Raw genomic sequence first — 7,662 nt, 5'->3', positions numbered from 1 at the left:
AATTATCTCAAATGGTAGAGTGCTTGCTTCGCATGCGAGAGGTAGTGGGATCGATGCCCACATTCTCGAAAAAACAATTTTTTTTGTGGATCCAAGAACGCTCCAGTTCACACTTAATGCAGCTTTGTCTAACGACAACCTACTGTCATGTAACAATGACAAGCAACTTTCATGTAACACTGATGTCACAATGTCAGATGAAAACGAATGACATGACTTACTTTCAGAGGAGCAGCGTAGCACACACAATTGATGCCAACAAACAAAGCTGTGGAAAGTTTCCTTGAAACCAATGCAGAGGATAAAGAAAAACAACAACTTAAATTGTACCTCATGTCCAGTACAGGGATCAAAACCACGACCTTGGTTTATTAGCATCACACTCTAACCAACTGAGCTAACCGGCCCCTTGCAACATAGCAACATTTTTGGGATGCACAGAGCCTCGGCCAGTGCTGACGCGTAAACGAGCAAGTCCACCAACAGCATAGCCTGACAAGACTGGACCCTCTTGGTTGCTCCTTGTGGCAAATCATAAACGCTGGGGAATTAGCTCAAATGGTAGAGTGCTTGCTTCGCATGCGAGCGGTAGTGGGATCGATGCCCACATTCTCCAAAAATCACATTTTTTTGTGGATCCAAGAACGCTCCAGTTCACACTTCATGCAGCTTTGTCTAACGACAACCTACTGTCATGTAACAATGACAAGCAACTTTCATGTAACACTGATGTCACAATGTCAGATGAAAACGAATGACATGACTTACTTTCAGAGGAGCAGCGTAGCACACACAATTGATGCCAACAAACAAAGCTGTGGGAAGTTTCCTTGAAGCCAATGCAGAGGCTAAAGAAAAACAACAACTTAAAATGTACCTCATGTCCAGTACGGGGATCAAACCCACGACCTTGGCGTTATTAGCACCACGCTTTAACCAACTGAGCTAACCGGCCTCTTGCAACATAGCAACATTTTTTGGATGCACAGAGCCTCGGCCATTGCTGGCGCGTAAACGAGCAAGTCCACCAACAGCATAGCCTGACAAGACTGGACCCTCTTGGTTGCTCCTTGTGGCAAATCATAAACGCTGGGGAATTAGCTCAAATGGTAGAGCGCTTGCTTCGCATGCGAGAGGTAGTGGGATCGATGCCCACATTCTCCAAAAATCACAATTTTTTGTGGATCCAAGAACGCTCCAGTTCACACTTTATGCAGCTTTGTCTAACGACAACCTACTGTCATGTAAGAATGACAAGCAACTTTCATGTAACACTGATGTCACAATGTCAGATGAAAACGAATGACATGACTTACTTTCAGAGGAGCAGCGTAGCACACACAATTGATGCTAACAAACAAAGCTGTGGGAAGTTTCCTTGAAGCCAATGCAGATGCTAAAGAAAAACAACAACTTAAAATGTACCTCATGTCCAGTACGGGGATCAAACCCACGACCTTTTCGTTATTAGCACCACGCTATAACCAACTGAGCTAAACGGCCGCTTGGCACATATCAACATTTTTAGGATGCACAGAGCCTCGGCCAGTGCTGGCGCGTAAACGAGCAAGTCCACCAACAGCATAGCCTGACAAGACTGGACCCTCTTGGTTGCTCCTTGTGGCAAATCATAAACCCTGGGGAATTAGCTCAAATGGTAGAGCGCTTGCTTCGCATGCGTGAGGTAGTGGGATCGATGCCCACATTCTCCAAAAAAATTTTTTTTTGTGGATCCAAGAACGCTCCAGTTCACACTTCATGCAGCTTTGTCTAACGACAACCTACTGTCATGTAACAATGACAAGCAACTTTCATGTAACACTGATGTCACAATGTCAGATGAAAAAGAATGACATGACTTACTTTCAGAGGAGCAGCGTAGCACACACAATTGATGCCGACAAACAAAGCTGTGGGAAGTATCCTTAAAGCCAATGCAGAGGATAAAGAAAAACAACAACTTAAAATGTACCTACTGTCCAGTACGGGGATCGAACCCACGAACTTGGCGTTATTTGCACCACGCTTTAACCAACAGAGCTAACCGGCCGCTTGCAAAATAGCAACATTTTTTGGATGTACAGAGCCTCGGCCAGTGCTGGCGCGTAAACGAGCAAGTCCACTAACAGCATAGCCTGACAAGACTGGACCCTCTTGGTTGCTCCTTGTGGCAAATCATAAACGCTGGAGAATTAGCTCAAATGGTAGAGCGCTTGCTTCGCATGCGAGAGGTAGTGGGATCGATGCCCACATTCTCCAAAAAACATTTTTTTTGTGGATCCAAGAACGCTCCAGTTCACACTTCATGCAGCTTTGTCTAACGACAACCTACTGTCATGTAACAATGACAAGCAACTTTCATGTAACACTGATGTCACAATGTCAGATGAAAAAGAATGACATGACTTACTTTCAGAGAAGCAGCGTAGCACACACAATTGATGCCAACAAACAAAGCTGTGGGAAGTTTCCTTGAAGCCAATGCAGAGGCTAAAGAAAAACAACAACTTAAAATGTACCTCATGTCCAGTACGGGGATAAAACCCACGTCCTTGGCGTTATTAGCACCACGCTCTAACCAACTGAGCTAACCGGCCGCTTGCAACATATCAACATTTTTAGGATGCACAGAGCCTCGGCCAGTGCTGGCGCGTAAACGAGCAAGTCCACCAACAGCATAGCCTGACAAGACTGGACCCTCTTGGTTGCTCCTTGTGGCAAATCATAAATGCTGGGGAATTAGCTCAAATGGTAGAGTGCTTGCTTCGCATGCGAGAGGTAGTGGGATCGATGTCCACATTCTCCAAAAAGCAATTTTTTTTGTGGATCCAAGAACGCTCCAGTTCACACTTCATGCAGCTTTGTCTAACGACAACCTACTGTCATGTAACAATGACAAGCAACTTTCATGTAACACTGATGTCACAATGTCAGATGAAAACGAATGACAAGACTTACTTTCAGAGGAGCAGCGTAGCACACACAATTGATGCCAACAAACAAAGCTGTGGGAAGTTTCCTTGAAGCCAATGCAGAGGCTAAAGAAAAACAACAACTTAAAATGTACCTCATGTCCATTACGGGGATCAAACCCACGACCTTGGCGTTATTAGCACCACGCTCTAACCAAGTGAGCTAACCGGCCGCTTGCAACATATCAACATTTTTAGGATGCACAGAGCCTCGGCCAGTGCTGGCGCGTAAACGAGCAAGTCCACCAACAGCATAGCCTGACAAGACTGGACCCTCTTGGTTGCTCCTTGTGGAAAATCAAAAATACTGGGGAATTAGCTCAAATGGTAGAGCGCTTGCTTCGCATGCGAGAGGTAGTGAGGATCGATGCCCACATTCTCCAAAAATCACATTTTTTTGTGGATCCAAGAACGCTCCAGTTCACACTTCATGCAGCTTTGTCTAACGACAACCTACTGTCATGTAACAATGACAAGCAACTTTCATGTAACACTGATGTCACAATGTCAGATGAAAAAGAATGACATGACTTACTTTCAGAGGAGCAGCGTAGCACACACAATTGATGCCAACAAACAAAGCTGTGGGAAGTTTCCTTGAAGCCAATGCAGAGGCTAAAGAAAAACAACAACTTAAATTCTACCTCATGTCCAGTACAGGGATCAAAACCACGAACTTGGTTTATTAGCATCACACTCTAACCAACTGAGCTAACCGGCCGCTTGCAACATAGCAACATCTTTTGGATGCACAGAGCCTCGGCCAGTGCTGGCGCGTAAACGAGCAAGTCCACCAACAGCATAGCCTGACAAGACTGGACCCTCTTGGTTGCTCCTTGCGGCAAATCATAAATGCTGGGGAATTAGCTCAAATGGTAGAGTGCTTGCTTCGCATGCGAGAGGTAGTGGGATCGATGCCCACATTCTCCAAAAATCACATTTTTTTGTGGATCCAAGAACGGTCCAGTTCACACTTCATGCAGCTTTGTCTAACGACAACCTACTGTCATGTAACAATGACAAGCAACTTTCATGTAACACTGATGTCACAATGTCAGATGAAAACGAATGACATGACTTACTTTCAGAGGAGCAGCGTAGCACACACAATTGATGCCAACAAACAAAGCTGTGGGAAGTTTCCTTGAAGCCAATGCAGAGGATAAAGAAAAACAACAACTTAAAATGTACCTCATGTCCAGTACGGGGATCGAACCCACGAACTTGGCGTTATTTGCACCACGCTTTAACCAACTGAGCTAACCGACCGCTTGCAACATAGCAACATTTTTTGGATGCACAGAGCCTCGGCCAGTGCTGGCGCGTAAATGAGCAAGTCCACCAACAGCATAGCCTGACAAGACTGGACCCTCTTGGTTGCTCCTTGTGGCAAATCATAAACGCTGGGGAATTAGCTCAAATGGTAGAGCGCTTGCTTCGCATGCGAGAGGTAGTGGGATCGATGCCCACACTCTCCAAAAAATATTTTTTTTTGTGGATCCAAGAACGCTCCAGTTCACACTTCATGCAGCTTTGTCTAACGACAACCTACTGTCATGTAACAATGACAAGCAACTTTCATGTAACACTGATGTCACAATGTCAGATGAAAACGAATGACATGACTTACTTTCAGAGGAGCAGCGTAGCACACACAATTGATGCCAACAAACAAAGCTGTGGAAAGTTTCCTTGAAACCAATGCAGAGGATAAAGAAAAACAACAACTTAAATTGTACCTCATGTCCAGTACAGGGATCAAAACCACGACCTTGGTTTATTAGCATCACACTCTAACCAACTGAGCTAACCGGCCCCTTGCAACATAGCAACATTTTTGGGATGCACAGAGCCTCGGCCAGTGCTGACGCGTAAACGAGCAAGTCCACCAACAGCATAGCCTGACAAGACGGGACCCTCTTGGTTGCTCCTTGTGGCAAATCATAAACGCTGGGGAATTAGCTCAAATGGTAGAGTGCTTGCTTCGCATGCGAGAGGTATTGGGATCGATGCCCACATTCTCCAAAAATCACATTTTTTTGTGGATCCAAGAACGCTCCAGTTCACACTTCATGCAGCTTTGTCTAACGACAACCTACTGTCATGTAACAATGACAAGCAACTTTCATGTAACACTGATGTCACAATGTCAGATGAAAACGAATGACATGACTTACTTTCAGAGGAGCAGCGTAGCACACACAATTGATGCCAACAAACAAAGCTGTGGGAAGTTTCCTTGAAGCTAATGCAGAGGATAAAGAAAAACGACAACTTAAAATGTACCTCATGTCCAGTACGGGGATCGAACCCACGAACTTGGCGTTATTTGCACCACGCTTTAACCAACTGAGCTAACCGGCCGCTTGCAACATAGCAACATTTTTTGGATGCACAGAGCCTCGGCCAGTGCTGGCGCGTAAATGAGCAAGTCCACCAACAGCATAGCCTGACAAGACTGGACCCTCTTGGTTGCTCCTTGTGGCAAATCATAAACGCTGGGGAATTATCTCAAATGGTAGAGTGCTTGCTTCGCATGCGAGAGGTAGTGGGATCGATGCCCACATTCTCGAAAAAACAATTTTTTTTGTGGATCCAAGAACGCTCCAGTTCACACTTAATGCAGCTTTGTCTAACGACAACCTACTGTCATGTAACAATGACAAGCAACTTTCATGTAACACTGATGTCACAATGTCAGATGAAAACGAATGACATGACTTACTTTCAGAGGAGCAGCGTAGCACACACAATTGATGCCAACAAACAAAGCTGTGGAAAGTTTCCTTGAAACCAATGCAGAGGATAAAGAAAAACAACAACTTAAATTGTACCTCATGTCCAGTACAGGGATCAAAACCACGACCTTGGTTTATTAGCATCACACTCTAACCAACTGAGCTAACCGGCCCCTTGCAACATAGCAACATTTTTGGGATGCACAGAGCCTCGGCCAGTGCTGACGCGTAAACGAGCAAGTCCACCAACAGCATAGCCTGACAAGACTGGACCCTCTTGGTTGCTCCTTGTGGCAAATCATAAACGCTGGGGAATTAGCTCAAATGGTAGAGTGCTTGCTTCGCATGCGAGCGGTAGTGGGATCGATGCCCACATTCTCCAAAAATCACATTTTTTTGTGGATCCAAGAACGCTCCAGTTCACACTTCATGCAGCTTTGTCTAACGACAACCTACTGTCATGTAACAATGACAAGCAACTTTCATGTAACACTGATGTCACAATGTCAGATGAAAACGAATGACATGACTTACTTTCAGAGGAGCAGCGTAGCACACACAATTGATGCCAACAAACAAAGCTGTGGGAAGTTTCCTTGAAGCCAATGCAGAGGCTAAAGAAAAACAACAACTTAAAATGTACCTCATGTCCAGTACGGGGATCAAACCCACGACCTTGGCGTTATTAGCACCACGCTTTAACCAACTGAGCTAACCGGCCTCTTGCAACATAGCAACATTTTTTGGATGCACAGAGCCTCGGCCATTGCTGGCGCGTAAACGAGCAAGTCCACCAACAGCATAGCCTGACAAGACTGGACCCTCTTGGTTGCTCCTTGTGGCAAATCATAAACGCTGGGGAATTAGCTCAAATGGTAGAGCGCTTGCTTCGCATGCGAGAGGTAGTGGGATCGATGCCCACATTCTCCAAAAATCACAATTTTTTGTGGATCCAAGAACGCTCCAGTTCACACTTTATGCAGCTTTGTCTAACGACAACCTACTGTCATGTAAGAATGACAAGCAACTTTCATGTAACACTGATGTCACAATGTCAGATGAAAACGAATGACATGACTTACTTTCAGAGGAGCAGCGTAGCACACACAATTGATGCTAACAAACAAAGCTGTGGGAAGTTTCCTTGAAGCCAATGCAGATGCTAAAGAAAAACAACAACTTAAAATTTACCTCATGTCCAGTACGGGGATCAAACCCACGACCTTTTCGTTATTAGCACCACGCTATAACCAACTGAGCTAAACGGCCGCTTGCCACATATCAACATTTTTAGGATGCACAGAGCCTCGGCCAGTGCTGGCGCGTAAACGAGCAAGTCCACCAACAGCATAGCCTGACAAGACTGGACCCTCTTGGTTGCTCCTTGTGGCAAATCATAAACCCTGGGGAATTAGCTCAAATGGTAGAGCGCTTGCTTCGCATGCGTGAGGTAGTGGGATCGATGCCCACATTCTCCCAAAAAATTTTTTTTTGTGGATCCAAGAACGCTCCAGTTCACACTTCATGCAGCTTTGTCTAACGACAACCTACTGTCATGTAACAATGACAAGCAACTTTCATGTAACACTGATGTCACAATGTCAGATGAAAAAGAATGACATGACTTACTTTCAGAGGAGCAGCGTAGCACACACAATTGATGCCGACAAACAAAGCTGTGGGAAGTATCCTTAAAGCCAATGCAGAGGATAAAGAAAAACAACAACTTAAAATGTACCTACTGTCCAGTACGGGGATCGAACCCACGAACTTGGCGTTATTTGCACCACGCTTTAACCAACAGAGCTAACCGGCCGCTTGCAAAATAGCAACATTTTTTGGATGTACAGAGCCTCGGCCAGTGCTGGCGCGTAAACGAGCAAGTCCACTAACAGCATAGCCTGACAAGACTGGACCCTCTTGGTTGCTCCTTGTGGCAAATCATAAACGCT

At 45.2% G+C, this 7,662-nt stretch overlaps 1 non-coding gene across 1 annotated transcript; it reads left to right on the top strand.

The window, feature by feature from the left end:
* The first annotated feature begins 2,186 nt into the window (after positions 1–2,186).
* Positions 2,187–2,259, top strand: trnaa-cgc (transfer RNA alanine (anticodon CGC)). The gene has a single exon. It is a non-coding gene; the product is annotated as a tRNA-Ala (tRNA).
* Positions 2,260–7,662: the final 5,403 nt, after the last annotated feature.

The sequence above is a fragment of the Salvelinus fontinalis genome, chromosome 22 (assembly GCF_029448725.1).
Source record: "Salvelinus fontinalis isolate EN_2023a chromosome 22, ASM2944872v1, whole genome shotgun sequence".
Classification (NCBI taxonomy): domain Eukaryota; kingdom Metazoa; phylum Chordata; class Actinopteri; order Salmoniformes; family Salmonidae; genus Salvelinus; species Salvelinus fontinalis.
The sequence above is the reverse complement of the archived record's forward strand: the minus strand, read 5'-3'. Positions and strand labels throughout refer to the sequence as shown.